The sequence below is a fragment of the Trichomycterus rosablanca genome, chromosome 2, assembly GCF_030014385.1.
Source record: "Trichomycterus rosablanca isolate fTriRos1 chromosome 2, fTriRos1.hap1, whole genome shotgun sequence".
Taxonomy (NCBI): Eukaryota; Metazoa; Chordata; class Actinopteri; order Siluriformes; family Trichomycteridae; genus Trichomycterus; species Trichomycterus rosablanca.
In genome coordinates this window covers 51,202,101-51,220,048 of record NC_085989.1, presented here as the reverse complement: position 1 = coordinate 51,220,048, position 17,948 = coordinate 51,202,101, and the positions used below count along the sequence as shown (strand labels likewise).

At 34.1% G+C, this 17,948-nt stretch overlaps 2 long non-coding RNA genes across 2 annotated transcripts; one reads left to right on the top strand and one right to left on the bottom strand.

Annotated features, from left to right (window-relative positions):
• Positions 1–1,914: 1,914 nt before the first annotated feature.
• Positions 1,915–3,472, top strand: LOC134335428 (uncharacterized). Its single transcript, XR_010015596.1, has 3 exons — positions 1,915–1,998; positions 2,978–3,045; positions 3,164–3,472. It is a non-coding gene; the product is annotated as an uncharacterized LOC134335428 (long non-coding RNA).
• A 13,092-nt stretch (positions 3,473–16,564) lies between these two features.
• LOC134335443 (uncharacterized) lies at positions 16,565–17,731 on the bottom strand. Its single transcript, XR_010015600.1, has 2 exons — positions 17,342–17,731; positions 16,565–17,186 (listed from the first exon to the last, which is right to left on the bottom strand). It is a non-coding gene; the product is annotated as an uncharacterized LOC134335443 (long non-coding RNA).
• Positions 17,732–17,948: the final 217 nt, after the last annotated feature.

The following is a 17,948-nucleotide window of genomic DNA, read 5'->3' as shown; positions in this document are numbered from 1 at the left end:
CTGGAAATGATAAATGATGTCGACCTCAATCTGGAAATGATAAATGATGTTGTCTTCAATTAGGTAATGATAAATGATGTCGTCTTCAATCTGGAAATGATAAATGATGTCGTCGTCTTCAATCTGGAAATGATAAATGATGTTGTTTTCAATCTGGAAATGATAAATGATGTCGTCGTCTTTAATCTGGAAATGATAAATGATGTCGTCTTCAATCTGGAAATGATAAATTATGTCGACTTCAATCTGGAAATGATAAATGATGTTGTCTTCAATCTGGAAATGATAAATGATGTCATCATCTTCAATTTGGAAATGATAAATGATGTCGTCTTCAATCTGGAAATGATAAATGATGTCTTTATTCTGGAAATGATAAATGATGTCGTCTTCAATCTGGAAATGATAAATGATGTTGTCTTCAATCTGGAAATGATAAATGATGTCGTCTTCATTCTGGAAATGATAAATGATGTCGTCTTCAATCTGGAAATGATAAATGATGTCGTCTTCAATCTGGAAATGATAAATGATGTCTTCAATCTGGAAATGATAAATGATGTCGACTTCAATCTGGAAATGATAAATGATGTTGTCTTCAATCTGGAAATGATAAATGATGACAACTTCAATCTCGAAATGATAAATGATGTCGGCTTCAATCTGGAAATGATAAATGATGTTGTCTTCAATCTGGAAATGATAAATGATGACAACTTCAATCTCGAAATGATAAATGATGTTGTCTTCAATCTGGAAATGATAAATGATGACAACTTCAATCTCGAAATGATAAATGATGTCGGCTTCAATCTGGAAATGATAAATGATTTCGTCTTCAATCTGGAAATGATAAATGATGTCGACTTCTTTCTGGAAATGATAAATGATGTCGACTTCAATCCCCATTTTAAGGCAAAAAACGGCCTTGGAAATACCGTGAATGACCGTGAATAAATCGCTGCGTGTGTCTCGGTTGAGCGTCGATGAACGACTGATGCAGGAGCGTCTTCTCTATTTATACCTGCCCGCATCCTCACTACGTCATAAAGGCTCCATCCGCCTCCATCCTAATTCAGGGACACAGGAATCCCAGAGTAAGTAACCAAACCCCCTGTACTGTAATCAGTGTCGCGGAGTGTCCGGAGCCCCTGAAGAAAGTAATACCAGAGGAAGAAAAGAACAAAAATGTTCAAAAATGAACAAGAATTTATATCTGTAAGTTTTTCATCGTCAGCATATCCCTTGCTGGTAAATAAGGTTTGAAAGCTTAAAATGTCTACTTTTTAGCAATGTAAATAATTGTAGCTCATTTTGTTTTTAAGTTCTCTTAAACACAAGATACTGTAGCTCCGCTAAATTCCGACAGAATTAAAGTGTTTATATTTTGTATTATAAGGCTGCATTTGTATTAATATTGACAATATTTATATCAAACACATCAGCACAATCTCACGATCACATTTATGCTGTCCGTTTTACTTCAGATAAATGAGCATAAAAAAAAAATCCAGAAAAAGTTCAACATTCGATCATGTTTTTGGTGTCGTTGCAAAATTAAAGCGCACAGCGACCCAGATCAGCCACACAGCCGCATAAAACCAAAACCGCACCATACATTGTAAAAAATGAATCAGTGGTCCAGTAGACTTTATACAAATGTTTTGTGTTCAATTTATTTAATGGATTTTGATTCTGATTTTTAGTTCTTGATTTTATGGCTATTATTTGAGTTAATTTTACTTATTAAAAATGCTATAAAATCTACTTATTTTATTCGTGTAAATACGAAAATAATAAGTTATTATAGTAATAATAATAATAATAATAATAATAATAATAATAATAATAATAATAATAATAATAATAATAAGTTGCTTTCAATTTACAAGCACTTCTGGTCTGTGTGCGCAGTTTTACCTCATCAAACCAGCAACGGTTCAGAAGAGCTTCCACAACGGAATCCAGACTGCACAGTTTGTGAGTAAATGAACTAAGGTAAGTAATTCTGTTCTTTTAAGCTGTATAGTTACCACAGTTTATTACTGTAAACTTGAATGAGTTTTTAGCTGAACCTGAAACTAATGTGTTGGAATGCATGTAGTTATTAAATTTGCTTCAAATCAACAACATTATATATGAGAGATATTGTGATGAGAAGTGGCACATTGGAGTTTTACTTACAGAAATGTGTTCTGAGGGCAGAAAGAACTGGTTATTTCTTAATATAGTCGATTTTTCTTTCTGCCCTCAGCTGTAGTAAAACTCCCATCTGCTGAGAAGTATTCTTGTAGTTTTATTTATTGCAGCGTCTCACTTTTCTCATTTGAAAATAGGTTGAACTGTCCTTCAGGTTTGCAATTTTGTTAACTGAGCTAGTGAGGTGCTTCATTTTTCAGCCTTTTTTTGTAACTTAGCAAATATCTCTGTTGGCTGAGGTAAGTTAGCTAGCTAATAAAAACTTTTCTCATTTGAATGTATTGAGGAAACAACTTTAACAGTGTTGAGAGCGAAGTTAAAACTCAATAACATATAGATGGTTAGCTGAATGAAGTTTTATCTGAAGCTGGAAAGTTTTGCATTCATCTGTAAACATGCTAAGCTTGTTAGAGAAAACATAGTTAACTTAATTTAAACCTTATGTCAGGTTAGTTAACTTGGTTAACCACAACATACCTAGTCATTTATTTATTTATTTGCAAACCTCAATTATCTTAATATTCAAAGTAATTTGTGAGACATATTTTAAAATAACACCATATTTTAATTATTCCAATTTGGTACATTTTATCCAAATAAAGATACAACTATAAAAATGTAATTAAAATTAAATTTGTTATTGTGACAATTAGTTTGATGTCAGCATGTAAATTGCATTTTCCAAACATGTTTATTAACTGCATGTTTTGACAAGACAAATTCAAGTTTTAACAAATTCCTTTTGACACTTTTCATACTATAATAACTGATGTTGCAGGACCCTGAAGGATAAAAAGTGGACCAGCTCTCACTGGCAGTAGTTGAGGAACATAGGAGCTTCTGCAGGTGACACACCAAAGGACATCATGATTATTATTGAGGAAGTGCATGTCATCACAGGACTAAAATATAATGCTATGTCTTGTGCTTCTTTCCTTGGCCTGACCTATGTGCTAAACCTCAGTTATCCCAGCTGGCAGACATTACAAAGGCATGGCTGTGGAAGGAGAGGCTCAAGTATTGGACTGGCCTCCTAGAGAGAATGTGTGGAGAATTTTGAAAGAAATATGTGATTATGACAACTCTGTAATGTTTTCAGGAAGAATGGCACAAAACACTTCATTGCTAGGTACTCATGGTACCAAAACATTTTTGTGTTGAGACAGAATGGCAACATACAAAGTGGTAAATGCTTTACCATCCAAACTTTTTTGGAACGTGTTGCAGCCCTGAAATGCAGGAATTGATGTTTACTAACACATGAAATAAAGCTGACCAGGCAAAAAGTGAAATCTTGGGTTTATTCCGTCTGCAATTCAATAATAGTCAAAGAAAAAGAAAATTGCATTTTGTATTTGCATTTTCCATACTGTCCCAATTTTTTCTTATTTAGGGTTGTATATTAAATGATCAAAACTGTTTTACTATTTTCTGTATAAATAATAAAGGACATTTTTGTTTAAGCAGTTAAAACAAAGAATTAAAATGTCAGCTGGGACAACTTGTTTTTTTTTAAGTCACTGCAAGAGTATTCAAATAAAGTATTAACCTCTGAATTGGTTCTTTTTTATGTTTTCTATTTACAGTTATTCATGTCATTAATATTATTATTCTGTTGGCTTAATTAAAAAAAAGTAAATGTGGATAATTGTGTCCTCTATAGTCAACTCAATTTTATTAGTACTAATTCTAGTTTGCACTTTGAATCTTAATATTTTTGTATAGAATGAAATTAATTATTTAATATATTGTATTACCTCTACTCAAATTAAATGCATTTGTAAAGTGTTTTAGTAGTAGTAGTATTTACTTAATAGTATTGCGAGTAATCTGTTGCCTCAATTTTAGGGTCATATTTTTTACAGTGTACCTGCTTACTCCTCTTCAAATTCACCATGGTAAAGTTTATATTGGACATTCGAGTTTCTTTCGTCTCGTTCTCAGCTAATAAACATTCAAAAACACAAAAACAACACTCATAAAAATCATTTGTTTTCCTCAAATGGTTGCATGAAATTAAATTACTTAGCTTCAGATATAAATTTTGAGTAATGTTTACTTAATAATTTTAAGCGATTGCAGCCTAATTATATTTTGTTTCATTTACTTAAAAATATCTCATTTTAACTCAATTTAATCAGGTCCATCAAAGTTAATTAAATGATGTAGATTATGTCACAAACAACGTTTTTGAGTAAAAACAACACAATGTTTTGAAGTTACATTTACTCAATATTTGTTAGCTACTTCAGCTTAATTATATCACACAGAATTTACTTCGTGTAATTTTAACTAAATTTAATCATGTTTATTATACTTAATAAAATTATTTAGATTTAGTCAAACGTAATTTATTTAAGTCAAAACAACTCATTTTTATGCATCAGGTTACACTTACTTTTTGTTTATTAGCTACTTCAGCTTAATTATATCACATAGAATTTACTTGTAGTGCATCACTATCTTAAATCAAACATCACAAATTTAACATACAATTTATTTAAACAAAGTAACTTTATTAATTAACACCAAATGCTCACACATATTAGCATTATCTCAAGATATGTTTTTTAGAAAGTGACTTATTGGTACACTGCCCTAGTGAAAAAAATGCACATAAGTGTATTTAAAATATACTGAGATTTCTCTAAGTACTCTATAAATGACCTAGCATATGTCTGTACTTATTTCAAACATGTTAAAATAAATTAAAGTCATACTTTAATCAAATTATTGCAAGTACACTTCTATCATACTTAATTTATTATGCTTCTCACTTGTTTTTAAATAGATGTTCGGTATATCTTTGCGTAGTATGAACAATTCCTGTAGTAATTCGCTTAAAAACACTTAACACATTATAGAATGTTTATTTAAGTGTATTTTTTCATATTGTTCCTTACTTGGTACACTAAGTTTCAACAATTATTGTTATATTAAAAGGTCGTTAATCGTGTTAATTAACACGTTAACATTTTAATCACGATTAAAAAAATTGATCGAGAATAACATTTTTAATCAAACATTTCTATTGGGCTGTTTGTACCACTTTAAACATGCGTCACTGTGGTCATTTGTGCTGATTTAACACAGTAACATTGTGTTTATACTGTATAATGATAACACAGCTCTTTATCCAGTTACAAATAACTCCAACTGCTGCTGCTACATATTGTTCAATGTTGGGTATTTTAAATAATCATTTTGTTTTCAAAAAGCGTGAGAAATCATCCCTAGACAAAATTACAGTTAGTAATTGAAGCTTTAATATCATCTTTGGTCAAACACACGTCTGCGCGCACGGATCCGCGTTACAGGTAAAATGAACTCAGACAAGTTTATTTCAGAAAGCTCATGAACTGTAAACGTGGTGGGAACATCACAAACACTGCTGGTAAATGATCACAATGGACTGTAGATGCTTTAACATAGTGGACGCCAGCATGTAGATACTGAAAGTAAACATCAGTCCTGTACTATTCTTTTATACTGGTTTCTTCCCTCTGGAAACCCGGTATTGGGACATTTGTGCCAAAATGTGTGACTGTCCACTGCTATACAGATGTTGCCCTTCATCAAACTGGCCCACACGTCATTATTTATTTAAAAAATAACATTTATTTGCTTAAAAATCGTGCAAAACCTATTTTAACCCCCCACAATAATATACAAACCATGAATAACAGGTTAGTGGGTACTGTCACTCGTTTGCTTTAATTCTGTCAGTCTCAGACAGAAGAGAGTAAAATAATTTCAGATGGAACATTAAGGGAACTCCTGTAGACGGAGGGAAGTTTGTGCTGGTTTATACAGAACTGGTCTGAACAGCTTCCAGTAAAGAGGAAAAATGTCTCATTCAGGTACAAACATTTTTTATATTATTTCATGTTAAAAAGTTGGTTTATATTGAACATTTGCTTTAATCTTTTAATCACACACAGAGTTTTTAGTGATTTCTCTTTTTATTTGCTTTAAACTAAAGTTAGTGTTATATTGGACACCTGAATTTCGAGTTTCTTTCATCTCGTTCTCGGCTAATATAGATCCTATAATGAATAAAACTGCACGATCTTATTCTGATGTAAACAAGGAACAAACTACAATTAAATCTGTTTCAAAAGTTTATTCTGTTCATTTTTATTTAACACTGTTTTGTAAATGTGAGGATCATCTGAGTTGAAATGAAAAGGGAGCGTCTACAAAGAGCATGAAGCCGAGGTGTAGTTATTACCTAGATCATGTACCATTCACAACATCTGTATAAAGTCCTACAGTACAGGTACAATAAAAATATATCGTGTAATACATTCTAAAAATGATAAAGGTAAATTTAATATAATAAACGATGTAGTTACCTAGTGACATGTACCACCCACTACACTTACTGTACATTACAGAACAAAAGCTCTACAGTCTGGGTACAGTAATAAAGAATTACAAGTAAAAAAATAACACTTACTACAGCCACATTATAAAAGTCATACAGTAAAGTACAGTAACGAATCATAAAATGTACATTTTGAAGTAAATAAAATAAAAAAAAACATACTATATTTTTACTGTACCTGTACTGTAGGACTTAATGTTGGAGTCAATGGAACATGCCGCTGGGTAATTACATCTCGGGGGCAGCACAATGGCTAAGTGGGTAGCACTGTCGCCTCACAGCAAGACGGTCCGGGTCCTTTCTGTGTGGAGTTTGCATGTTCTCTCCTTGTCTGCGTGTGTGTACTCCGGTTTCCTCTCTCAGTCCAAAGACGTGCAAGTGAGTTGAATTGGAGACACAAATTTGTCCATGACTGTGTTTGATATAAACTTGTGACCTGATGAATCTTGTGTAATGAATAACTACCGTTCCTGTCATGAATGTAACCAAAGTGTAAAACATGACGTTAAAATCCTAATAAACAAACAAACATCACCTCGGCTTCATGCACTTTGTAGACGCTCCTTTAGCATTTCAACGCATGAACTTCACATTTAATAAACAGCTAAATAAACAGAATAAACTTTTAAAACTTTTTTAATTGTAGTTTGTTCCTTATTTACATCAGAATAAGATCGTGCAGTTTTACCATTACAAATGGATGTTTATTAGTGGAGGACGAGACAAAAGAAACACCAATGTCAGGTGAATGTCCAATGTAAAAATTGTATATATATATACATATATATATATATATATATATATATATATATATATATATATATATATATATATATATATATACAATTTTAGTTTTTATATATATATATATATATATATACGTATATATATATAACTTTACCACGGTAACCTTAACACAAGTTTGTCTAAAGTAAAGCAAATAAAACGAGAATGTTCTTTATAAAGATTAAAGCGAATGTCTAATATAAAACTAACAGTTTATCTCCTAAGATTAGAACTGCTGACTTTATCTCCGTTTCTAAATGTTATAAAACTGTTATAGTTTAGTTTGTTGGATCTATTATGATAATATTATTTGACTGAATTTCTTATTACCATTGTAATAATGTATAAAAAGTAAAAGTTTTCGGACAGAGAGAAATGTGATTTCCTGCAGGGGCGGCTCGTTCCTTAGGGCGATCGGGCGACGCACCACCAACGGGCGAAAGGGAAGAAATGTTTCTATCACAGCTGTGACTGTTCTGGACAGTCTGTATTGCCTCGGAATATCGTCCAATCAGCGTCGAGTTGTGTTCTGTACAGTCATAGACTCTCATGTTAAGGCTCTTAATGGAAATGCCATTCAGTCATGGTAGTAATCAGGATAAATGAGCAACTAAAGAATTAGGGCCACCCAGACCAAATTCAAACATCAAGTATCTACAAAGGAGGGAAAATCATATAAGTTAGAAGTAAATTACAAGTAAGTCATGTAATTTTTAAATAGTGAATTGTGATTGCACTTATTGTATCTCCCCAATTGTTTAATTGTACTCCATTATTCATTCATCACGATGTTAATCTTTATTCTGGATCTGCTGCACCTAAAATAAAATGCTATCTGATGAAGACTGAATTAAATTGTTAATGTGAAGCTTTACTTCATTTTATGATTAATGGTAAAGCTGCTCTCTCTCCATGTTCCAAGTTATTTGTGAGGACAAACTGACACATGGCTTAAGATGTTAATTATTTAAGCTTTAATTTACCCATTGAACAGGTCACCTTGGCCATCATTGCAACAATTGCCCCCCCTGAGAGATTTGGCGGGATTGTAGATGATGTTTCAGATATTATAGGACATTTACAGTTTTATTCTTTGTTACAGTATAAATGCTATTAAAATTTGAAATAATGAAAATGACTATAAACAGGTGACCTTCCATCCAAAATCCAAACATTGTGTATTATTACTACCACAATATTTATGTTTCAAATCTAATTTTAATGCTCTATGTATAAGTGTGATTACCATTAAAATTAATGGTATAATTAATAAATTAATAAATTATAATAAATTCTAATTAATAAATTAGATTTATGAATATAAATAAAGTAGATGCTAAAACCTAGTCCCACTTTTTTCTGTTGGTTTTATTGTTTAAATACTGTTAAAACCTCATATTTTTATAAGTAAATGTAAATTGTGTTTTGCTTAATAAAAGCTTGAGTGTAATTATTGTAAAATGTGATACACATTAAATAGGATTGATCATTAGATTCAGCAGTTGTTGTAAAGTAAACTTATGATTCGCTGTAAGTAATCATTTTTAAAACAGTCTGTAATTTGTGACACAGCGAATATCGAACCTCCAACATCAAAATAACTTTATATCAGTGACTAACAGCAAAAAATGTGTGAATTGTTTTACTGATGGTTTAAATTGTTTTATTTGTAGATGCTGAGGATTTAAAGGAGCAACAATCTGAAAAACACAGTCCTGAAGTGCACCGTCCAGACAGTAAGAACCTTTTTACCTCCATCTAAAAAAAAACCACCAATATAGAGAACAAGCTCCCTAAAATTTGCTGAAACTATTTCTTTACTTAAAAACTGACTTCCTCAATGTACACTATATGGCCAAAGTATTGAGACATCCGCTAATTATTGAGTTCAGGTGTTTCAGCCACACAAAACAACATATAAATCATATACACAGCAAAAAGTCCAGTGTTGAATTAACTCCCACAGAGTTGATTTTAACACTTTTTCAGGGTTTATATAGCTCCACACTCTTAAGAGTTAAATCAACACTTTCAAAATAGTTAAATGTTTAACACCTTGTCAGAGTTCCTTTTTTAACTCATGAAACAGAGTAAAAGTAACTAAGGGAGTACAAACTTTAGCTGAACTTGGACAGTGGTAGCCTAGTGGGTAGAGCTTTGGGCTATCAATCGGAAGATTGGCGGTTCAAATCCAGGCTCTACTATGCAGCCACTGTTGGGTTCTATCTAAAAATAACACTGCTCTGAGTTATATTTTACTATTTCAGTAGTATTCATTTAACTCCCTACATTATTCTTCTAATAATAAGAATTAATTCCAATACACCAAATAATTTTCAAAAATAACATTTATTTTTCCTGTTGGCGGCGGTTGAAGCAAAAACAGGCCATTTGTTGGTCATAGGCTGAAGACAAAGTCACAATCAAATAATGGAAAATTCATCAAATTTAATACTTTCACATGGAGGTGTTGAGTTTTGAAATGTCTATCTATTGGTCATGTTTTCCCTTAAATCAGATCAACTTTGAAACAGAATAAACAAACTAAACCTTAAACTCTACAATAATGAATGCATGAATTAATGCAAAAATAGCCTGCAATTATTAGATTAGATTCAACTTTTTCATTGTGCAGAGTACAAGTGCAGAGCCAACAAAATGCAGCAGCATCTAACCAGAAGATAGAGATTATTTACATATAATACAGTTAAAGTGCAGTAGTGTCCAGATTAGACATATATTAAGAACAGTAAACAGACAATGATTGTCCAATATAAACTAGTCTATAATTACAAAGTTATGAAAGGTGAAAATTATAGCAAATGCATTAAAACACACAAAACACACGTCGACTCAAGATCACTTCCTGGTGAACTTTCTGCTGACTGCAACACGTGACGCAGCTCTGGTGTTGAGGTGAGCCTCTTGGCCTCTTTTATGATATTTGGCTTGAAGAACGCATTCCGTCTTGTCATCAAAACAGGAGAGTCTTGATCAGCCTTTAATAAAGAATTAATTTTAAACTACTAGTTGTACTACTACATTAAATGCTTAATTTCAACCCAGTATAAACATCATTCCAAACTTACCAATCCTTTTGTATCCAGAAATCTTGGGAAGATGGAAAGGATATCAGCACTTCTGCCTGGATCATTAACAAGTTTCTGGCAGTGCTGAAAAATCTCCCTCATCATTTTCTCAGATTCTCATTTAATCTGAAAAGAGATTAAATATGTAATTTAAATGTATGTAATTGTCATGCAGTTATTTGGCACAAATAAAAATAATATGGAACACACATACCCATGATTATCAATCATATGAGCCACCAATATGTTAACCATTTGCCCAGAATAATCATTGAAAAAAAGAACAAAAAACTACAGTACACAGTTCCCCAGGAGGCAGGGAGAAAACAAGTCATTTAGCTTGCTAACCTAGCTAACTAGACGGCTACACAAGCAAACAAAAAAATCACACAGGACCAAAAGCAGCTGATGTAACTTAAGTGGCAGCAATCAGCTGCAGTCAATGTGTGCAGAGTACTTACAACAGAAATTTTCTCTCTCTCTCTCTCACACACACATCCTTCAGTACACCTGTGTTTTATACTGACAATATCATCATCAATGTACACTTTCATTAAGACTGAATTAATTACACTTACCGCGTAAACTTGAGAGAAGGAAAATGGTGCCGTCGTCTCCTTGTCTCCAACCGAAGAAGTAAAATGCATGGGCAGAGTTCAATTAAATCTAAATGCATGGGTGGAATTTAATTAAATCTAAATGCATGGGTGGAGTTTAATTAAATCTAAATGCATGGGCGGAGTTTAATTAAATCTAAATGCATGGGCGGAGTTAGGTTAACACCGATCCAATCAACTCTGCCAAATAACTCCAACACTGAACACAATTTAAATCCGAATGAGTTAAAATGACACTTTGAGAGTGAAAATCAACTCTGAAATGTTTAACTCTGAAATTTCAACACTCCAGTTTTTGCTGTGTACTTATAAATATAAAGCCTCATATAAATCATGTACTTATAAATACAAAGCCACATATAAATTCATACCTATAAATATAAAGCCACGTATAAATCATATTCCTTTTACTGTTTGGCAACAGTTTAGTTTAGTATTAGCCTTTAATATTTCAGCATGACTGTGCTCCTGTGCCCAAATCAATTTCTTTAAAGACATGGCCATGAATGAGGCACCAACTCCATATTGTTGTCCACGGGTTTGGAATGGGATGTCCAAAAAGCTCAAGATCATGTCTCCACATGTTTTTGGCCTTTCAGCTTATTTGAGTTATTTTATTTTAGCTTATTTTGTTATCATTATTTTATTATTTAATTTCAGTAATAAAAAGAACCCTTGTCAAAATCCATAATATTTGCTCAAAGGTTATTCTTTATCATTTTTATATAAAATCAGTGCTAGTATATGTAGTTATGTTATAGTTATGTATAAGTTATAGTAAACACACAGCAGTGAATTGTTAATTGTGCAAAGTTCTATTCTCTTAATGGCAGTAACCTGTGATAACCTGTGACTTGTAAACACTGATGCTCTTCAGGTGCAAGGTTTCCTATTTATTGCAACTTCTTCCAATCCTCCATGTTAACTCATTAGCAGGCAAATTTTCTCTTGATGCCACGATGCTGATTCCAGTTTTTACTGACAAGCTTGTTTTAGTTACTGCTAGCTGCACTTTAAAAATCCCAATTTAACAGTACCAATAGAGGTTATATTAAAATAAACCTGAACATTTAATAAATGCATTTAAAAGAATGATAAGTATCACTCAGGGAAGATATTTGTTGTCTATTATATGATGTGTATTAGTCTGTGTTTTTACATTAACAGATTACGTGGTTTCAAAGACTGATTTTACATGAATCGATCTTTTCCACCCTGTCAGAGTATATGGATACATTTTATAATAGTTTTATAGACTGTATGAGGAACCTTCATGCCACTGTGCTAAATATAAACATATTGTCTTGGGAGTTTGGCTTTGGAAAATCGTTGTCATTGAACACACTTCACCACTACATCAAGAAATGCAACCTGAACCTTGATTGTGCAACGACAGCTATACATCAATTTTGTGTAGAAATGCCACGCAAAACTTAAACAACTTTTTAAGTGTGTTACAGGCGTCCAGTTGCAGTGGAAAAAAATCAACTTTTTATTGCATTTTAAATGGGGTTAATGTAAAGGGGCGGGTCGTGCCTCACCACTGAGGTGCCAGGTGAAGCCCAGCATCTGCAAGAATTAAAATAAACCCAATTTGCAGAATTCTTAATTAATGTTAAATGTTAATGTTCCTGATTGCTGCAGTAAATAATAGAAACGTGCAGCAGTTACCAGAGTCTCCATCTTTACCTTTCAGTAAATTGTTGTTTTCACTTTGAAATTGAGCTCTTTCATTTTCCTATTAATTTATTTGTGGTCAAAATGACATGACTTGTGTAGACCCTGACCAGTTCTGACATGAAATTATATTTTATTATATTGCATCAATAGAAACCAGCATCCTGGGCAGTAAAACACTTGAGAGAACTTTGAGAGAACTGGGCAAAGTGTGAAGAAAGTGACTGAAGTAGCAGGAAGGAAGATCACTCTGGTTGAAGCTCCAGAATTGAACATTTATTTACCTGTAGAGAAGAGAAGTGAGTTATTTAAACATGAGATGGTCCTCAGTGTTACTCTGTGTCCTCCAGGACCTCACGCTGTACTAGTGGAGGTGAATGCAGACTGTACATTCACAGAGGAAGATAAAGAAATATTAACTGGATACCTGATGCTCTTTGGTGAGAAGGTCTGGAGTCACACTATAGTTCTGTTTACCCATAAAAAAAGCCATAGACTCAGCACCATAGAGCAGAAGATTAAGAGTGAAGGAAACGCTCTGCAGTGGCTGGTTGAAAAATGTGGAAACAGGTATCATTTTCTCAACACTGAGAGGAGATACGTTGAGATACAAGTCACTGAGCTGCTGGAGAAGATTGAGAAGTTAATGGGAGAAAACAGTGGCCATCACTTTGAAATGGACCCAAAGATTTTAGAAGAGGTTCAGGAAAAGATGAGAAAAGAAGAGATCAAATCAAGGAGCGAGGGTAAGTGTAAGAGAAAATCATTCCAAACATTCACTGTTTAAAATATTAGAAGATTATAAAGAGTCTCACATTTCCTGTGGAGAACATGTTTTGTCCTGCAGGGTACAGAATAAAGTTTTTATTATTTAATCTACAACCTCAGGTCCTAAACAGTTGGTTATAGATATATTCAGTGAAAGGTTGGACTCCTTCCATCACCTGATGAAGTCACTGTCTGGACCACAGCAAGTTTCATTATTTTTAAGCAGACTGACAGTGACTGAGTGATCAGTGTACTTTATGATGGTCCTGTTTTCTGACCAAGAAAATAGTCCCTCATGTGCTTGTCATCATAGTGCAGATAATACATGTTATCTCCAAATATATATATATTTAAATAAACAAGACACATAAAAGCTTTTAGTTCATCAGCTTTCAGTTTGTACTTCTTATTATTTCGTTCAGCTTCTGCTTTAGTGTATTTTTCAATCTTGCACCACATTAGAGTATATGGATACATTTTATAATGGTTTTGTAGACTGTATGAGGAACCTTCATGCCACTGTGCTAAATATAAACATATTGGCTTTGGAGTTCTTTGGAAAATTGTTGTCAGTGAACACACTTCACCACATCAAGAAATGCAACCTGAACCTTGATTGTGCAGAGCCATACATCAATTTTGTGTGGAAATGCCAAGCACAACTTTTTGAGTGTGTTGCAGGCATCAATTTGCAGTGGAAAAAAATCCACGTTTTATTGCATTTTGCAAAATGTCCCAACTTTTCCGTAAATAGGGTTTATGTAAAGGGGCGGGGCGTGCATCACCACTGAGGTGCCAGGTGAAGCCCTGCATCTGCAAGAATTGAAATGAACACAATTTGCAGGATTCTTAATTAATGTTGAATGTTAATGTTCCTAATTGCTGCAGTAAATAATAGAAACGTGCAGCAGTTACCAGAGTCTCCATCTTTACCTTTCAGTCAATTGTTGTTTTCACTTTGAAATTGAGCTCTTTCATTTTTCTATTAATTTGTTTGTGGTCAAAATGAAATGACTTGTGTAGACCCTGACCAGTTCTGACTTGAAATTATATTTTATTATATTGCAGGTTTACAACAACATTTACCAGAGCTGAGGATTTTGTTTATGGAAAATACTCACATATGGAGGAGATCAGTAGAAACCAACATCCTGGGCAGTGAAACACTTGAGTTTAAGAGAATTGGGGAAAGTGTGAAGAAAGTGACTGAAGTAGCAGGAAGGAAGATCACTCTCGTTGAAGCATTGAACATTGATTTACCTGTAGAGAAGAGAAGTGAGAAACATGAGATGGTCCTCAGTGTTACTCTGTGTCCTCCAGGACCTCACGCTTTACTAGTGGAGGTGAATGCAGATCGTAGATTGACAGAGAAAGAGAAAGAAAATTTAACTGGATACCTGATGCTCTTCAGTGAGAAAGTCTGGAGTCACACTATAGTTCTGTTAACACATAAATACTTGTTTAGATACTGGCATGAAGACACACATAGACTCAGAACCATAGAGTAGAAGATTAAGAGTGAAGGAAACGCTCTGCAGTAGCTGGTTGAAAAATGTGGAAACAGGTACTATTTTTTCAACAAGAGGAGAAATGACAAGACACAAGTCACTGAGCTGCTGAAGAAGATTGAGAAGATGGTGCTGTTAGTATAAACGAAAGCAAACAAAATTTAAAAAATATGAAGATAGTTTTTTACGCCTGTAAACCACCTTAACAATATACACACACACACACACATACTATATACACATGTATTATAAAGCTATAACCACTTAATCTGAGCAAAATTAATTTGAAGCAAAACTCAAAACCTTTAGATCAGGTTTAGATCACCTTTCGAACACGTCTTCGTGAGTAAAAAATTTAGTGAAACGTTTTATTTGTGGTTGGAATGTAATATTAGCTGGAAATCTGAACAATCTAAATGCTAATTATAAGAAATGAAAAACGACGCTGCAGCGTTACTTTGTTAATCTTACTTAACTTACATCATTTAGCTAAAAAAATCTTGTCGTTTTATTTTGTATTAATGAGTAACAAATTTGCATTTGTCAAATGTATTGGAGTAAAAGTTTTTTTAAACTTTAGTATAATTTTTATACTTCAGTAAAGTACAAATACTCCAAAAAACTACTTAAGTACTGTAACAAAGTATTATTACTTCATTACTATACACCACTGCATTGCACACCCTCAGTGTGAACGTTATTTGATTAGTTTCTAATGTTATTGTTCTTTATTCTTTATAATAAAGATTTATTCATAAGTAAACCGCGCTAGATCTGTCTGGATTCTGAAACAGTATAAACCACAGCAGAACTCTTAGATCACTCTGAACTAATCAGTTATTGGTTCTGAAGATAAACTGTAAACCAGGAGAAGCAGCTTTTAGCTTCTGATTAGAGATGGAACCAACATTAGAGAACATGCCTCAGTGTTGGATATAAAAAAAATATTTAAATTAGTCTTTAAACCTGCTGTTTTAAGTGCAGGAATATTTTTTTACTTTAATACACTGCATTATAATCTTATTATAATTGTGTCTATAACTTTTGTATGATATTTTGTATTTTATTAGACTTTTTTATGAAATGTGACACATACTGTAAATAAACTCACCTTGCTATTATTAATTAGTACAAAGTTACAAGACACCTTGTATGTAAATGTGAAGTGGGTTTACATGTATTAATTAGTAAAGTCAGGACCCTTTAGAGACGCAGTGGTTCAATGTGCAAGCTCACCACTGCTAAGATCTCGAGCTCTCAGTCATGCTACTGACCTGCTGGGTGCAGAAAAAAACAGATTAGGAATTATGTCACCCAGTGGGTCGTGGTCCACCCACGACACAAATTTGTCCATTTTATCAATTTGTCCTAAATGTTGCCAACAACGCCACCTAGAAGTTTAACGAGCTCTAGGAACTCAGATTTTAGTATTTATCAAGAAGGTTTTTATTTAAGCCTAAGCAAACACAACGCTTTTAAGACCACAGGTTATTTTTGATCTGGGGTGCAAGCAGTCGAGATGAACCACCACAATTGTCTGACACTTTAAAAATAATTTTTATTGACCATAAAAAGAATTCACATTAAAGTTACTCTTCTCAGCAGGCTAATTACTTTAAAATACTAGGGTGACTTTTACTTACAATTCAGTACGACTAGGTTAGGGTCATCCCCCATACAACCCCCAACACACACAAATCAATACAAAACCAACACCTGCACATCAATCAAAAGAAAACTCACTCACACACAAAACACTACCTACAAATCACACAATTAAACTACTAACCAATATAACCCACGCCCAATCAATATTAATACTGAAATAAATAAAAGTACAAATAATTACATTAAATACAAAACTAACCCAAACAGAAAAGAAAACAGACAAAAAGCACATACGTAAAATTACCTCAGGGGTTCTATATCATACTCAATTATCTAGACCAGAAAGAAGCCTAAAAATCCCATCCCCAGTACTCTTAAAAAGGGTTCAGTCAGAAGAAGGACGGAAAATCGTTGGGCGAAACCCCCTCATCCACAGCAGGACCAAATCTGTGTCTTCCCGAAGAAGACCCCGAGAACGCGACGCGACTCAATGTCTCTCTCTCCTCCGCACTGATTCTCCTCCACGTGCTTCACGGTAATCAACCGGCTAGGAGGGAGACAAAGAGAACAAACCGCAGTATTCTGGCCAATACATGGACATGCAGCAGTACGTCTTCGTTGCTATTCGCTCAAGCGAACACCAGCCGAGTTCAATACTTAACATTTCCACCCACCCTTACATCATCAGAAGATAATACTCACACTCTGCCCGGGAGTGGTAACCACCAACTCCCAGTGTAAGTCTTCCAAGGCCTGGGTGAAATGTAACACGACAGCAGCCTCCGGTGCAGCTCCTCCACGCTCCTCTTCTGGTGCGTCTCGACCCTTTCGTCTCGCCTGCACGCCGGTCACTCGTGCTTCCAAGTCGCTTCCACACCGATCCCGAGGCTCCGTCTCTCTGGCTCTAGTCACCAACCTAGCACCCGCCACCGTACTGCTCCCCAGTCACTGCATGGCCAGATCTGCTCAGTCTCATCAGGCTCCGTGCAGCGGAGCCACTGCCACGGCCAACCCGCTCCTCTCTCTTCCTGGCTTCTTTTCCTCTTTCCCGTCTCTCCTTTCCATTCGTCTCTACTGTGTCTTTATCCAAAACAACAAGTTAGCCCCACCTCCCAACCATTCCCATTGGTTTCTCAGTTCATGGAGCACAATCGTGATCGGCCGCCGTCGCTGTCCATCAAGCCTTATTACGACAGCAAGCAGTCATTAATTAGGGAGAGAGTCTCAATACCACAAACACCAATTTCACCCCTTTGACAATTACATATGACTACATTAGGAGGGAATGGAAACAAATCAGAATTAAAAT